Genomic DNA, 18,661 nt, shown 5'->3' with positions numbered 1-18,661 from the left:
TTGTAGTCGCCTTGTGCTATAAATGTGATACAGAATACTTAAGAGAGGTGTATGTTACCTTAACACTCATAGTTTATAACGTTTGTTACTTAAGGCGGGTAGAGTCTGAGCGTCTCTGTCATGACGTTGTCCACATACTTCAGTTTCCTAATAGTTTGGTTCCTCCTAACAAACGAACACAGACAGTTGATGTGCCAGTATATAGAAGGGCGATTATAACGTTTGAGCTAGGGAGACGGCAGAGGACGTTTCAGAGAGGCAGAAAGTGAGGGAGTTTAAGCAATATTCCAGCTAAATAGGGGTGGTCTGTAAACAATCGACTCTGGACCAGACAATCCAATAATCACCAGCTCGAGCATCGATCTGTGCAACTGGGAACCGATGACATGTGTCACTCAAGTCAGTCGGCCCGACCACCCGATCCCCTAACCCACCTCATACGACAAGCAAAGGTTACTAAAGACCAATATTCTAACCTGGACCTTCACGAGTCAGATGAGGAAAATTCCTCTTCCTTCCCTTTAACTATACTTACCTTGACAATAACTTCAAATAGATCAGTTCTGAACTTCTAATATGTCACATTATTTGGGGGTACGAAGAGCCAGATGCTATGTTTTAGAAGCACAATAAAACACAAGTAGATGTAATAACTATGTGTCTTTACATTTCGAAACGTCAACCAGTGAAACACTTTATGAATACTCCAATATACATGGACAAAGATAGCAAACATCATAAAAACTGAAAACAGTAGATTGACAAGGACTGTCCACCTTCAACTAAATGTCGAACCGGACTTATGATACAGACATTTCCCATTATTTCTTTGATTTCAAAGACAATGAACATCATAGACGAGACTGAAAACAACAGACAGAAAATGGCAGTCCACGTTTAACACAAAGGTAACTTGAACACTACAGTATTCTTTGGAATACTGACATTTCCCAATATTTCTTTGATTTCTCTGTAGGCCTTCTCCTGTACATCCGGGTTCATCCAGATTGTAAGATATGAAAGAAAGGGATGACCCAGTCGTTTCGTAACCAGCGACGAAGAACAGTATGCACTGAGCAACACTGAGAGAGACGCTGTGTCTCCAGGGCTACATAACGATTGTGTCGCAGACGGTTTTGATGTCCAAATGATTCACCTCGGTAACCAAGATCATGCCGAAACAGCCAGGATGTCAATGTCGTGTACACGGCACAAGAAGAAAACACAAGGAATTGACACCCTCTCCATTGTTGACAATAATGCTGTGTCATGTTTAAAATGTTGAGTATACACCTAATTGATTTATACCGTTGGATTATTCTCACTTACCCACCACCCTGAGGTTTATACAAGGGATCAAGGAGGATAAGTGCGGACGGGTCGGTGATTACACTGAAATATGGTCCTTGTGGGTAACACTAATCAGTGTCACCTAAGTGACCTGTGTTCACCAGCTCATCAACATAGATTGTGATTTTTTTTATATTTAAAGTTACTAAATTAGTGAACACTTTTCATAAACCTGAACAGTATATAAAGACATATCATCAGTTGACCAGTCAGTCACGATGGCTAACCAACAAGTGAATGTCAAGTTCATTCCAAATGGTAGAGGGGGTCAATATTTGATATTTCAAAACTATAACTTTACAGTTAAGCGAAGAAGACGCAGATCCATACATTGGAATTGCTCTAGAAAAACCTGCCTTGCCACGGTCAACACCAAGGATAACTTTGTAACATAGTTCAGAGACGTACATAACCACCAATCTATGAACAATCAGATAGCAATAGACACCTTCCTAGTCAACCTCAAAGATCTTGTCCGACAAGACTGCAAACCAATTCTATCTATATACCAGGAAGAATTGCCAGATAAGGTTAATTTAATTTAATTTAATCATTATTTACATATTTCTTCTTTTCTAGATTACAGAGTGTCCAATGCTGACGTTGTCTCCAAAGTGCCTATGTTGAATTGATATTTGTTGAAAATTGTTATTCTTAATTGAAATATAAAGACTGGTGTAGTTGTCATTATCAATATAATGGGTCATTATCATGAAGGGGGGGGGGGGGGTGGAGGGGACTTATTTCACAGGGATCAAAATACAAAAGTCATCGAGAAGGCCCCATACCGTTACTGTTTAAAATGTTGCGTTTATTTGATTTATATCGTTAGTATGTGCACAGTAACCATAGTTTATACTCTCCAACATCTGTGAATTTCTGTAGGAGTGTGATTCATCCTATGTTGTCAACCATTCATCCTATGTTATAATTGTTCACTTCATTGCCTTCTTTTGATATCGAAAGTTTACAATATGAGTGCATGACGCTTTGGCTACAGACTCTGCCATATGGAATACACATGAAATATACAACCATTCACATTAATATTGAAACAGTAGGAACATGTTACTTTAATGTTGCCTGGTGATCTTACAAACAACAATTACACGAGACTTAACTAATGAATGGGCTCAGCTAATAAGTCATTAAATTGGACAATGTGACAATACACAGTTGACACTGGCAGAGAATCAGCATGGAAAGACGGGGTTCTGTCTTTGTCCAACATTATATACCCACGCCTGACTGAGTGTTTGACCGCTTGACCATAAACATTGCTGTCGTCTTTCCCCTCTTCTATCGAAGCGTCCATCATTATTTGGAGGAAGTCTGTTCCCTGTTACAAATATCGTATTGACTGAAGACTGATCTTGCCGACAGAGAAAGTACACTTATATCAAAATAACTAGAATTCGTAGAGAGTGAGTAAGTTTAGTTTTATGCCGAACTCCAGCTATATGGCGGTGGTCTGTAAATAACGGAGTCTGGACCAGACAATCAACTACATGAGCATACATCTGCGCATTTGAGAACCGAACGTGTCGACCATGTCAGCAAGCCTGACCACCCGATCCCGTTAGTCTCCTCTTACGACAAGCATAGCCGCCTTTTTTGACAAGCATGGGTTGTTGAAGACCTATTCTAACAGGACCTTCACGGGTCGAATTCGTAGAGAATGTATGTATAACTGGTTAAATGTACGATACTCGAGTACTTCTAACCACTGTCTCATATCACAGTGATTGCTTTCATCAACCTCTTGGTGGCGTGTTTTATCACTCTGTCGCTGTTGCATCATTTCACTGGTGACATCTCAAAAAAGGCGAGGTCTGATTTTCGGAAAACTCCCAAGCCGAGCTTGCTGATGACTGGCTCAAGTGCTGGAACAACAGCTTCAAACAGAAGTAAAATTCATTCCAGCCTCTTTATCACACTGTGGATACTGGGATAGCGTAATTGTTAAAGCCTTCGCATGTCATTCCGACATTATATACGGGGTTGATTCCAGACATATCATACAATTCTTGTGTCCCCACCGTGATATTGCTGTCTAACTTACTTTACTTACTGTGGAGCGTTTCGGGTCGTGGCTCATCTCAAAAAATATTATTGTTTAATCATTAATCCTCGCAAAGACATGAGGGATCGTGCGGGAAGGGTTGTTGCTTTAAAGTCAGTTCCCGTACCACTTACATAACAATACTGACAAAGCCAGTCCCAGCTTTGGTGGGTTAAATAACCTTTCAGCATGAACGACAAACGGGTGGTTGAAGTCAGTTTGTGAATCAACCTTAATTCCAAAGGCAGTCTTTCAAATCACATCCATAGAGAAAGCCCCAAAATATCTGTGAGAGACAATTTCAAATTTGAGTAGTATAATACTGCTTGTTCAACGACTAGTTACTCTTTGTCAACGTACCATGATGGTGAGGATGACTCGAAATAGTAATTTGCCTAGTTCAGAATCGGTTTTAACAATACTAATAGTCCATTCTTTTTCAGTGCACAACGCATGCTTAAAGCAATCTGATTGTTATTACCCTAGATAAACCAGACTTCAGGACTCGCCTCTGTGTAGTCATCAGATTGTCGAAGGACAGTCCCCATTTCGTGGCACCAACGAATCATTTTCTTTTTGTCGTTTAAAGATTAGTTAACTAGCTAAAGAGATGTGTGGATGGGTTAACAAATCTATCAGACTGCTAAAATCTGGCAGGGAGTTAAGAAGGATTTTGGAACCTACCGGACCAGGGTTGTTTCCAGTACAAGGCGTTGGTGTTGGCCTCGGAATTCCCTGCTTCTTGAAGTAATTGTAGTTCTAAGTTCCATATCTGTAAATCACAGTCTGACAATTAGAAGAAGATAGAAGCAAATGAATATTCTAAGGATCAGAGCATACTTACTTATCAAGATCGAGGCACTGACTTGGAAACGTTCAAATTGAGGAAAGTGCACAGTGTATGGCATTAGCCCGTATGTCACCACCTTGATGGCAACAAGCGAGTTTTATGCCGTTTTAAACACTTCAATGTTTAATGTGCTTCAATAATTCCAATCTGTATCTATAAATATACCATGAATTTCTGTTTGGGAACTGTGAGAAAATGTCGTATTGATAGGAAATACACATCGACTACGATCAGACACGTGCTGATACGCTTTAGAATTAGCCTTGACCAGGCCATACTAGTACGACGTAGGTAACGAGATAATTTGTAAGATTTGCTGATTTGGTGCAATTTTTATGCATGTGATCGGGAAAGGGGTGACCTTCGCTACAAAAGAATCGTATGTGCATTTATCTACTCTAGGCCATCCTCGATATCTCCAGGGTATACGTTCCGACAAGTCTCTACTGTACCCTTGACACATCTACGGGTCGGCCCGATAATTTTATTACCTCCACTTGCTGACTTCGCATTCTCACAAGCCAGTCAGCTAGGCCGTCGTTATAACCGAGCTTGCCAGTGTCAAGAAAGGTAGCGGTCGCGAAAGTTTGCTCGCAGTGCGACTCAGATTTTTGGGGAAATCATATAGACATATTTTAGGTTGGAAACGTTTAATAAAAACATGTGTATGTGTAAAAACAGAGAACCTCTGCATGGTTTGCTTTGCTAAGTTTAATTGGTTAGATAATTTGAAAAGCGAAAGCAAATTGTGGTTGGTTCGCTCAACTTCCTAGCATAGACACCTGATTGAATAAAAAGCCAGCCAAGGGAGATAATAAATTTATCGGATGTATCCGTGGATGTATCCAGCGTATAGTGGAGAGTTATCGGAACGTATACCCTGGAGATATCGGGGATGACTCTAGGCATAAGTGGGGTTGTTTCCACGGTAGTCTGGGGCTGGGTTTCAGTTGGCGATCCTGTTTAGGATCCCTTTTCAAGGCTGATGTGTACAGGTTTATCAGTCAGTTCATACAATACATATGTAAACACTGTTCCAGTTGACAGACAACTCTTTGTTCGTTATATGACACTGCACATTCGAGCCGCTTAGTTATTGTTTGGAGTTACTCTATTTTTATGACATATGCATCAATGTTATGTGGTTGCAGTTAATACAATGGCTTGCCCCTCAATAACCTAGCCCAAAATCTATACTTTTCTTGTTTTGTTATGTTCCGTGAAAAGCTGAGTAGAGCAATAGTCTGATTCGTTTACCTATGTGAGTTTATTTTTACGCCGTCTTTATTCCAACAATATCGTGGCGGGTGATGCGAGAAATGGGCTCCACACATTGTGCCCAGGGAATCGAACTTGGTTCTTCGTCCAGACGAATGAACGCATTAATCCCTAGGATACCCTTCCGTCCCTTACTAATGTGAATGTATGGCGCTTTGCTGTGATAGGTGATCTCAATACTATGGATCGTGAAAGGGATGTTCTCGCGATCTCGCAATATCGATGAAAAGGAGCTAAATAGCCAAAAGTACCAGGAGACAGATTTGGCGTTCTCGTGTCATCTTGTACACAACACTTTCTGTCAGAAGTTGAAAACGCGAGAATGAGACATTTCCGACATGATGTAAAATCATTGGTGACTAGGGTCGATCTATACACAGAACTAACTCAGTATGGATAAACCATAATGACGTCACATCCGATCTATAGCTCGACTTACGGCAAGGCGTGGGTTACTCTGGATCACAATTTGAATGTGAATGAATATTTCATTATGTGTTGCAGATGTCAGACGATAGAGAGGAACACGCCTCTGTTTAACACCGAATTCATCGTTGGACCTGTTACATTTGCCACGTGCAGCCCACACTAAAGAGCATCAACATACTTGACGCCCAGGAAGCAGTCAAAGAATCACCCATTTTTATTGATGCTGAATATAAGTAAGTTGTAGCCAATGTATTGATATGCTGATATTCTAAAACAGTGTAATTCAAAAGTGTTCAAGTTTGGAGTGAGTGTGAGTGAGTTAGAATTTAACGTCACGTCGGCAATATCTCAGCCATATCGTGACGAGAACACTTGAATGAACACTTAAATGAAATATATGCATATTGTAAAAATCTGTCAACGAAGGACAGTAAAACAACTAGCATATCACAATTTTAATTAAAACTAGTATGGAATGTTAAAACTAATAGCACTATTTAGACAATACAATATAAAAACAGACTATAGATCGCCAACAACTGAAGGTAGATCACCACACTAGGGACCATGGGGACTTACAGTACCTTTGCTACCTACATGGACCCTAGTTGGATTTACATCATCCCCTCAGCTGCTGGCGATTGTACGAAAGGTTAGCCAAAATTAAAACAACAAGAATACTACAATTAAAAAACCTGGTAGATTTAAACTTACTGTGAATCTTTTTGGACTTACGTACCCTCTCAGGAGGACAATAATTTTACAATACTTCAACCTCCCTTGAGGGTACAGCCACTAACAATTCAAGTTACTAATATAAACTACCAATCATTAAAATACATCTATTTACAGCACATACTAATCATAATTCAACCAAGAAATCAATTTCTTTTAAAAAACCAATGATTAAATGAGAATTAACAGTGTTAAAAAGATCCTTGACAGTTTTGACATTGAAATATTTATCCCTTGTGATGGAGAATTCAATACAGTCAAGCAGGATATGCTTGACCGTGATTCTCTCATCACAAGGGATACAAAACGGAGGATCCTCACCTTTTAACAAGTATACATGAGTATATCGTGTATGGCCAATACGACATCGTCTTAAAAGAACCTCTTCAAATCTGGATTGACAACCCAAGTAGGTGTAACCAATATATGGTTTGATTTCATGCAATTTATTTATACCTACTTGGGTGTCCCACTTCTTCTGCATCAGATCACGGATGTAAGTTCTAATCCTAACTTTGTAATCACTGTAAGGAATAGGCAGTGGTGTCACAGATTTGTTGAGTGCTGCTTTAGCAGCAAGGTCAGCCAATGTGTTACCAGAGATCCCTACATGGCTGGGTAACCAACAGAAGACGATGTCGTATTGGCCAGTTGCAAGATCATTATACAATTCAATAATTTCAATTAAAAGTGGATGTTTACAAGACATATTTTTAATAGCCTGAAGGCACGAAAGAGAGTCGGAATATATTATATACTGTTTACGTTTCGGGTGTCTTTGAATATATTTGAGGGCTGTTAATATGGCATTAGCTTCAGCTGTAAAAATAGAACTATTGTCTGGTAATCTAGACGATATTGTTCTGGATCCAATGACAGTGGCACAAGCAACTGCGGCACCGTCCTTGGACCCATCTGTAAATAAGGATTTATAATTGCTATATTTATGTTTTAATTGATTATATTCTTGTTTGTATTGTAATTCATTGGTTTCTGATGTCTTAAATGTGGTCAATGTTAGGTCCACTTGGGGCCTGACCAACTGCCAAGGAGGAGAAGAAAGAAGACGGGAGGGAGCTATGTTTTCCAGCTCAATGCCGGCAGCAGAAAGAAAGGGTTTAATTCTATGTCCTAGAGGCGGAACAAGAGAAGACTTTTTGTTGTATAATTCCTCATAAAGGGGATTGAAAACACAATTATATGGAGGGTTAGATTCATTAGAGTATAATTTAGTAGTGTACTGTAAAGCTAACTTTATACGGCGCTGCTCAAGAGATGGTTCATCAGTCTCAACATAGAGACTGTCAACAGGCGAAATTCTAAAAGACCCAAGACAAAGTCTTAGACCTTGATGATGGACACAATCTAATAGTTTTAAGTTGCTTTTGCAGGCTCCACCATAGACGATGGAGCCATAATCAAGTTTAGAACGCACGAGAGATCGATATAGATGGAGAAGGGTAGCTTGATCCCCTCCCCATTTAGAATTTGAAACCACTTTCAATAAGTCAAGTGCTTTCAGGCATTTAGTTGTAAGGGATTTAACATGGGGTAAAAAAGTTAAGTGTGAATCAAAGATTAGACCCAAGAACTTAGCTTCCTTAACAACTTTAATTGGCGTGCCATCAAGAGATAGTTCAGGGTCTTTATGTGGTTTATATTTACGACAAAAATGTATGCAGTTACTTTTCGATTTAGAAAATTTAAAGCCGTTTTCAAGACACCATTTATTAATCTTGTTTAAACACAACTGCAATTGCCGTTCAATGGTATGCATATTTTTACCACGACAAGTAATATTAAAATCATCCACAAATAACGATCCATCAATTGAATCGCTTAAAACCTTCGATAAACTGTTTATCTTTATACTAAAAAGTGTGACAGACAAAATACTGCCTTGTGGAACACCCTGGTCCTGATTGTAATGATCAGACAGGGTAGAACCCACACGGACTTGAAATTGTCTGTTATTTAAAAATTTGGCTATGAATTCAGGCAAACGACCTCGCAAACCTAAATCATGTAAATGTCTCAGAATGCCATACTTCCAGGTTGTGTCATATGTCTTCTCAAGATCAAAAAAGATAGACACAGCATGTTGTTTATTGATCAGCGCGTTTTTCACAAATGATTCTAAAGGCACTAAGTGATCAATGGTACTTCTGTTTTTACGGAAACCACATTGTATATCTGTGATAAGGTTATTTGTTTCCAAGTACCAAACAAGTCGATTATTTATCATGCGTTCCATGGTCTTGCAAACACAGCTAGTTAATGAAATCGGACGATAATTGGATGGATCCGTATGATCACGTCCGGGTTTAGGTATTGGTACTACTATAGCATCACGCCATGAAGAGGGAAATTTCCCGAAAGTCCAAATATCATCCAAAATTGATAAGAGCGTCTCTAAACAGGATTCTGGTAAATGCTTCAAGAGTTGATAGTGTATGTTATCAGCTCCTGTAGCAGTGTCATGAGCTTGATCAAGAGCAGTATGGAGTTCATGTTTCAGTATAATCTTCCCCATTATCAGAATCGAAATTAATAATTTTCTTTTCTTGCTGTTTTTGATATTGCTGAAATTTAGGTGTATAATTAGAAGAGGAAGAATGTTTAGCGAGAGTTTCGCCCAGTTTATTAGCAATGTCTGATTTATCAGTAAGTAATTGATCTCCATGTTTAAGATGATGGACAGCAGATTTAGTACCTTTACCTTTAATTTTCTGCACCATGTTCCATACCTTGGACATGGGTGTCCGAGAATTTATTTTGGATACATAATTTTGCCAAGATTGGCGTTTACTCTGTTTAAATGTACGCCGTGCTTTAGCATTTAAAATTTAAAATTTATTTAAATTATGCACCATAGGATGGCGACGGAAATAATGTTCTGCTTTTTTCCTTGCCTTCCTAGCTTGTTTGCATTCATGGTTAAACCATGGTTTCCGGATATGTGGAACTGCAGAGGACTTTGGTATACAGTCATCAGCTATGTAATTCAGTTCATCAGAAAAACATTTGATAGCATCAAGTTCAGGTTTAAGTTTGTCAAGACACAATTTCTCATATAAATGCCAGTTAGCCTTTTTAAAATTCCATCTTGAACATGGAGGAACATCAGATGGAGTTACAGATTTCAAAAAAGTAGGAAAATGGTCACTTCCACAAAGATCATCGTGGACTGACCATTCAAATTCATTTAGTACGTTGGAGTCAGTTATTGACAAATCAAGAGCTGAATATGTTCCTGTACCAGGATCTGTACCATCATTGAATATACATAATTCATTACTTAAAATAAAATCCTCTAGAATTTTACCTTTTGTGTTTGTGGTTGTACTCCCCCAGAGTGGGGTGTGGCCATTCAAATCACCCACGAGTGCACATGGTTTTGGTAGTTCATCATAGAGAGATTGAAGATCAGCCAAAAAGATAGTCGATGATGGCGGAATGTACAATGAACACAGAGTAAGTGTAATGTTCAAAGTAAGGCGCACTGCAGCTGCTTGGAGATTTGTTTTGCATCACAGGGCTGTGGATAACGCCATGTCTTACAAGAATGGAGGATCCACCAGTGGCTTTATCACCTGGGGGAGAATAACAATTATATGTCTTGAACTGACGTAAGTTTATAGAATCTGTGTGTCTCAGATACGTTTCTTGTAAACAGATCGCAGATGGTTGAATATCCTGGTCTAGTAGATGAAGTTCAAGAATGTTATTTTTAAGGCCTCTGCAGTTCCACTGTAGAATGGTTGAAGAAACTATTTTTTCGGAGGATTTATTGGGGACCTACCCCTTGCCTTTCTAGAGGGCGACAAGCTATGTGCCCTGTGGGGGATGTTTTCGGACACATCCATGTCCTCCAACGATCCATATTTGTTGAACAGCTGGATTTTATTTGTTGAACCTTTCGAGGCTCTGCCACTCTGACATTTTTGTGAAGATACATTTCTTGATTTCACTGGCTGCTTTGCAATGTCTTTCACATTTGGTTCAGAATCAAATTTAGAATGTGACTGGGATTTAGATGCCTTAGATATAGATGCATCCTGAATACGGGATGGCTCTGGAAGTACTTCCGCAGTCTGAGTGGATATTTCGGGTGACAGAATCTGAGGGGAATCGGTATTTATCCATGTCCAGTTAGTTTGACAGCTTATAGACATTTTGGTTATTTTGGCTGTATCAGATGGTGACCGAGATACGGAAGCATACGTTTCCTTGAGTTCAGATTTTTGCACTTGTTTTTTGGCTTCAGCAAAACTAATGTCTTGTGTAAATTTTATTTTGTTGATTTCCATTTGCTGTTTCCAAATGGGACAGTCCTTTGAGAAAGATGAGTGATTTCCTTCACAATTGGTACATTTTTTTAAAGTGCTGGTGCAGTCATCCGTCGTGTGAGTTTTCTCACTACAGTGAGCACATGTAACGGATGATTTACATGTATTGACACCATGGCCGTATCTTTGGCATTTAAAGCATCTTAAAGGATTGGGAATGTAAGTATCCACATTGATGTTACAGTAGCCAGCCTTTAATGATTTTGGAGCAATCGGACACGAAAAGGAAAACAGGTATGTGTTTGTTTGTACGGTTTCATTATTTCTACGACTTTGGAATCGCTTAACATAAGTGACTCCTTGATCCTTCATTTCTGACACGATATCAAATTCTGTCATGTCAGCAAACAAGTGGTCACGGTCTCGCACTATTCCTTTACTGGTGTTCAAGGTTCTGTGTGCTGAGACCAACACAGGAATGTTCACAAACGATTCAATCGCCATCAGGTTCGTGGCTTGCTGCCGTTTACTGCATTCAACAAGTAAAGCACCTGAACGCAAGCGTCTGATGTTTTTTACTTCACCTGCAATTCCTTGTATTCCCTTAGATACCGCAAAAGGGTTGAGTTTCAATGGTGTCTTATCCAGAGTCTCAATTACGACAGAGCGCGGCCAGTAGTCAATTGATTTAGTGGATCTGTGTGCAGTATTATCAGAATCACTGTCAAGTGGACATTTTGTCTTTTTGGTAGGGGTTTGGTATTCCATGGTTAGTATTTATTGGTTCATCATCCGGGCTTCCCACCCACCACGGATTATCACAAGGACAATGCTAAAAACAAGCGGATCTCCAGCTTGCAGCACCAAGTATACCCGGATGATATACTCCAGCAGAAAAATTAATAGATTAATAGTTCCACCAGATTGGCCCATGAGCCACCGCCTTCTGGGTATACGACTCTAGGCAAAAAGATACATAAAATGATGCATTTGAAATTACAAACTCAAAATAACCAAGCATGAAAAAGCAAATTAACAGTTTCATAAATTTTGAGCATAGCTGTAGGTCAGGGCTTGGCGTGACCAGCCGATTGATAGAACTGGGCCAGTTCTACCACCCGTCTAGGTGAAGTAAGGGCCAAAGTGGTGTGTTGAGCAGTAAGAGCAAAATGGTTCAGTCTCCCACTGCCCTCAACCACCAGACTACCGTCCTCCACCGACACGGGACGCAACCCACGGCAAACAGGTTGCCCAATTTGGTCGCCTCTTACGACCAGCAATGGGGTGCTGTGGACACATTCTGTCCCGGGTCCACACGGGAGAAGAGCACTTAGCGTTACCCAGCACCCACCACGAGGAGGTGGCTCTTCATGGGTGCCTCAAGTTTGGACACAAAACACCAGAAAGAATAGATTTTCAGTACCTTGACACTAATGTCAGCTAAAATTATCAGCTTTTGCTATTCTTCATTTTTTTTCTATTTTGGTCAGTTACTACTTCAGTGCGTTACTTGTGTATAATTAATGAACCATTGCTGCCAGTCATATTACGTATCAGTTCACTCATTCCCTCAGGAGCTCTTTGATGCGCTAGTTAAGCATATTTTGAATTGATTACTCTCGTTCGCTTCTGTTTAACAGGATTCTCTTAAGGTGTCAACACTGTGGCTTTGTCTTCCGTCCAGCCTGCGAAGAGTTTGAAATTGAACTTGTATTGACCGGCGAGCAGTTAGTCATTATTTGCACTCTCTGTGCCTTGAAAAATGTCTGAAAGAATAGGTGTCTTTCTTTTACATCCCACCACCACACATTTACTTCTACTAGAACAGTATGAACTGACTCAATGGTTGCCATCATCCTGGAAATAAGAATAAAAGTTGAGGTTTATGTTCAAGAATAGTTTTGGGGAATATACAAATTGTCATGCATTGCAAAGCTGTTGAGAATACTGTTTCTGACAATGTTAGCCTTGTAATTGTTGGTTTGATGCATAGGCGAGTGGTTAGGGCACTGGTCTTGCGTTTGCCAACCTTGGTGGCAGGGGTTTGAAATTTGGTAAGACATACACAAAATTTCATTACCTGTATCCATGTACCTCAGAGACTGATGCTTACATGATACCCATAAACACTCGCTCATTCTTCTCCGTTCATATTTTAAAGATACATAGCTCTATCAAGTGAAAACATGTACAAGTATATGCAAGGTAGTGTCAATTATTTCTTAAGCGGTTATGTTTGCCAGATTACATTTTGTTTGTCAGCAATCAAGTAAAGCTCCCAGTTAACTAGTTAACAAAGGAGGCAAAGATGTCGTCATTCCTTGTCCATGGGATATTGCTGATCTTTTGACCGAGGCATCAACAGGTATGGATAATTAAATATTATTGTTTCAATGTATTGTTAAAAATGCATCTTTGCCACATGTACTGTTAATTAGCATATGAGATTAAACGAAAGATTAGATGCATTGTTGTTGTTGTTGCTGTTGTTGTTAATGCAGGTAAACATAATATAGGATTTCACTGGGATCATGATTGATTCAGATCCAGCTGTACAGCAGTCCATATTAACAAGCCTTTTTGGGAGAGATTCAAGTTACCCCTCTGATACTCCAACAACAATGTCCAGCACCCCAGATATTCATCGTGTTGATGAAGAAGTGCCAAGTACATCTATGGCTAATGCCCTTCACTTATGGATCGACAAGGAAGAAGAATACCCTGTTTGTCTCAGACATGAGAGAAATGATGATTTCATTTCTACTAGAAATCATTCTACTTTGTGGAAGGAGACTGTGACTAAACAATTGTAAAGTTACACAACAACAGGTTTTCAACAAATGTTCTTCTCTGAAGAAAAAGTGAAAAGACATCATTGATTCACCATATTGTAACACCCCCGAGCCTGGGGCGTCAGTAAATGAGAGACCAAGTCAGGAGTTAACAACAAATGTAAACTTTTAATAAATATTCAGAAGTGGTCCTTTCTTACAGTATTTTTGCACTTGATATCAGAGGTATGACATGTCAGGATTCCTAATAAAGCTCAGTGATCGGCATAACAACTTACTTCAATGGACCAATAATGCAAATAAAATAATATCCTATATTAGCAATTGAATTTCCCCAGGAGAATGATATATATATATATATATATATATATATATATATATAAAATAGTGTGTTCACCTATATAAATATTCCTGATTAGTCGTTTTAATATTCTATGAATTTGTGTTTGGGCCTAAAGGTATCGACAACATCAGCTATTACTCAAGTAGTGCCTCTGAGGAGGTCTGATCAAGTCCCTGTTCGAAATTCGCGCCGAACTTATATAGATTCCTGACATGTCATGTGACCAGATATTAACCAATCAGAATCAACGTAGATGACTCGCTTGTTCACACAGGGAAATAAACAAATCAAATTTACAACAACACAAATGTACATGAGGTTGTTCTTTCAATGTCCGTTTTGTCCGAATTTTACAAGGAAAATTATGGTATAATTTGTTTTATCATAGACAGTAACATTACAAAACGGACAAGCAAAAAGTTTACTGAGCCGACGCCGTGACATGACGGTAATGATGACCTCACATAGGTAAGGTAAATAGATGAAATTTATTCAACCAGATGATCTTAAGTTGTCCGTATTAATTTATATAAGTCCGTTTTCATCGCAGAAAATAGTTATGGAGTTAAATATTTCATAAGACAAACATTAAGAAAACGGACAAGAAGTTTTGGTGTCTAAGTTGTGACAATACCGTAATGGCGGCTTTCTTGATGTTACATTTCTGTAGCCGCTATTTTGAAGAAAACTCAATCACAGAGTGAAATGGATTTAATGTCCGAAATGGTTTTAAGGACTGCATTCATCATAACTAGGATGTAATTGTAAATACAAAAGAAACGGACAAGACACTAACGTCAAATCGACCTACACCATTACGCTAGTGACAGGTCATGGTAACATGTCAAAACGTCACTCGACGTAATTGAGTGATCAGATCGTATAATAAAATGCATGAAAACAATATCAGGAAAACACTCTTACTGTGTCCTGTTGTAATAAAATGTTAGCAAGGATAATTTATACCAAATTAAGACCAAATATTAAGTTCGGTTTGATTTTAACAAACTTACCGTAATTACAATAGAATTGCAATGGACAAGGAGCAAGAAAACTAGTTCCATCGTTGTAGCATAGCCATTGTAAGCTGAATAACATATATTCATGCGCATGAATAACACAGTTATAAATGCTTGTCATATGGAAAAAGACATATTTCTGAACACTTTTAAATATAGAAGGTAAACATGGGTAGTGATCAATTGTGCGTGATGCGGCAACACCGCGAACTCTTTAATTTGCAATGGACAGTTTGGGACAATTCCAGATGAACACTGGATCAGAAGGTAAAACACATCCATAGTAATGATCGTTTTAACTTCAACAACATTATACAACCTCAGGGAAAACATTTCAGTTTGTAATCTAACGCGCCGAAGCAAAAATAGATATTACATGTCACGAAAATAGGTGACAATATTACCACATAACGACCGAGCACACAATTTGTTGGGAATCATCCCGATAATAGTCATGAAAGGTTATGGCAATGGTACAGTGATGCTTCTAAGTGATTATGAATACTTGTTTAGTGTTCAAGAGCGAAATAATTACATCTAACTACTATAATTTCCAAGATGTAGCGCTCAGCATTATTGCACTGATGAGGGAATAGCATGAAGAAATAAAGCAAGACTTCAACACACTGAGAAAATGACTAAATTAGTTAGAATGTTGGATCTTTATCTGAGGGAGGTCGAACATATATGTATGATAACTAAGAATGAGTGAAATGGAGATGTACAGTGACTGCACCCAAAAGTTCAAACTGTTGCATTTAAAGTTCATGTTTTGTTGTACTTGTTTTTATTTCTGCATCACAAACAAGACTGAACTGTGCAGGTTTAATACTACTGTGGATAGCTATTTTACTCGTATGTCCAACTTGTTTCTTGCAGAGTTCACTACAGCATATTGGCATGAAATGCTTAAATACCTGTGACAGGATTTGTTATTTGTTTTACATCTGCCACAAAGTGAAGCAGATAAGAGATACATTTTGCTTTTGAGGTTGTTAGCAAATGTGTACCATCCAGGGCCCCGTTTCACAAAACTCTTGTAAGCCTAAGATGTCGTAACTTTTCTCGTAGCTCTCGTTCCTGGCATACTGTAACATAGGAGGTGCAAATGCTACGAGAAAAGTTACGAGATCTTAGGCTTACGAGAGTTTTGTGAAACGGGGCCCTGTTGGCATGTTTTGTGTTCTGTGATTTCCACATTTCTGTTATAATATCACGCTGTTATATATCATATCTACGACCACGCAAGTGTTTCTTGAGATTTGGGAACAGATGGTAATCACTTGGTGCCAGGTCTGGAGAGTAGGGGTGATGCGGCAAGATTTCGTACCCGCATTCCTGGACAGCAGCGGCTGCAACGCGAGAGGTGTGTACTGGAGCATTGTCTTGATGTAGAAGAATACCACGTCTGATCTTGCCCCGGCGCTTCTCCTTGATTGACTGTCGCACTTGCCTCAACATGTTAGCGTAATATTCCCCATTCATTGTTCTTCCTTTTGGTAAGTAATCTATGTGGATGACGCCTTTGCTATCCAAGAAGGCTGTCGCCATTACCTTCTGCACTGATCTGGAGGCTTTGAACGTTTTGGTCTTGGGAGAAGTGACATGTTTCCATTCCATGGATTCTTGTTTGCTCTCAGGATCATAGTGGTGGATCCAGGTTTCACCACAGGTTACTAGCCTAAAGTGAAAATCTTCTGGATTCTTGTTGTATCTGGTTAGCATTGATTTGCTTATGGTGACCCTTGCTTGCTTCATTTCATCTGTAAGCATACTTGGCACCCATCTTGCGCACACCTTAGACATGACGAGATGTTCATGAATAATTGTCTCGATGGATCCGTGTGAAATGCCTGTGGTCTCCTCTGAATCGTGGAGTGTGATTCGACGATTTTCCAGCACAAGTCTATGCACTCTCTCAATGTTTTCCTGACTAGTGCTTGTTGTTGGGCGACCTGGACGGGGGTCATCTTCAAGACTCTCTCTACCATGCTTAAATTCATTGACCCATCGTTTGATGGTAGCAGATGAAGGGGAAGACTTCCCATAAACTGCTGAAAGCCTTTCTTCAATGTTCTTCGCATAGTTTCCTTCAAGAACTAAAAACGTAATTACTGCTCTATACTCAATTGTATTCATTTTCACTGCTGCCGCGAGGGGGGTCTCTTTCTGTCAATGTGAGCTGTTCAATAACTTCTGAGAGTAGGATACCAAAACTTATATTTCACATCAGCTACACCCCAATGTCGTACCATAGGCTGTGACACCTGGGTATGAAAAATGCTCAAGGCTCAAACCTTATTGACATCCCCTCGTAGATCAACAGACTAGCAAAAGTAACACCCCTGTTTTAGTTAGTTTTCATGTGAAGCATGACATTAGTGGATCATGTCCTTTCCAATGAGCAAAAACAAAGAAAAGTCTGAATAATATTACACTAAAATAAATATCAGGACAGTCAAGCAGATGCAAAAGTAACACAGACAATAGTACATATTCACTTGCAGCTGCATAGAGGGATAACACTAACGGTTATAGTAATCTCTGTCCTGTCCTATGGGAGATGACAGTCTGATGTGTGTTCCATACTACCGGTTATAGTAATCTCTGTCCTGTCCTATGGGAGATGACAGTCTGATGTGTGTTCCATACTACCGGTTATAGTAATCTCTGTCCTGTCCTATGGGAGATGACAGTCTGGTGTGTGTTCCATACTACCGGTTATAGTAATCTCTGTCCTGTCCTATGGGAGATGACAGTCTGATGTGTGTTCCATACTAACGGTTATAGTAATCTCTGTCCTGTCCTACGGGAGATGACAGTCTGATGTGTGTTCCATACTAACGGTTATAGTAATCTCTGTCCTGTCCTATGGGAGATGACAGTCTGATGTGTGTTCCATCAAGAAAGTCTGCGACTCCAGGAAAACCTGAATTCTGCTGCTGCTATGTCAACTCTTGTATGCTAATCTGGCCATCTAGTCATCTGCTTAAAGTGGATTGATATACTTACACTTTAACATTTTACAACACCCATTTATACATATGATAAAACAATTGCTTGTTGTGGAACAATCTGAGTAATTTATTGCTGGAAAATCTAGCATTTCTTTTTTGTAGTTTCTCCACTTTTTGTTTCACACAAAAGATGTAACATTTCATTTCCATCTGTCTGACAATGTAACTGATAAAAAACAACAACTATGATACACATATGATTACATTATCCAAAATACATGATTATCAGTTCAATGATTCCTGTAACTACCAGTATTTAATGTAGGTGGCCTGATTGTTAATACTTAAACTTGACAACTTACACGATTCTGGAAATATGCAATCACCTTGGAAATGTTGGTTATGTACAGTAGACACTGAGACATTGAGTACAGTTGTGACACTTCTCTCATGGAATAAAGCTTACTGAGATACCATAAGAAAATATATAGCTGCTTTTCTGGTGGCTCAGGGTCATTTTCTCCTCTGTATTGTTGAAATGGACGGTTGAATACCAT

General features: G+C 39.2%; 1 pseudogene; it reads right to left on the bottom strand.

Moving 5' to 3' along the window:
- Window positions 1–12,832: 12,832 nt before the first annotated feature.
- LOC137287826 (uncharacterized) lies at window positions 12,833–18,661 on the bottom strand (annotated as a pseudogene).

Source organism: Haliotis asinina, chromosome 6 (assembly GCF_037392515.1).
Source record: "Haliotis asinina isolate JCU_RB_2024 chromosome 6, JCU_Hal_asi_v2, whole genome shotgun sequence".
NCBI lineage: Eukaryota > Metazoa > Mollusca > Gastropoda > Lepetellida > Haliotidae > Haliotis > Haliotis asinina.
The sequence above is the reverse complement of the archived record's forward strand: the minus strand, read 5'-3'. Positions and strand labels throughout refer to the sequence as shown.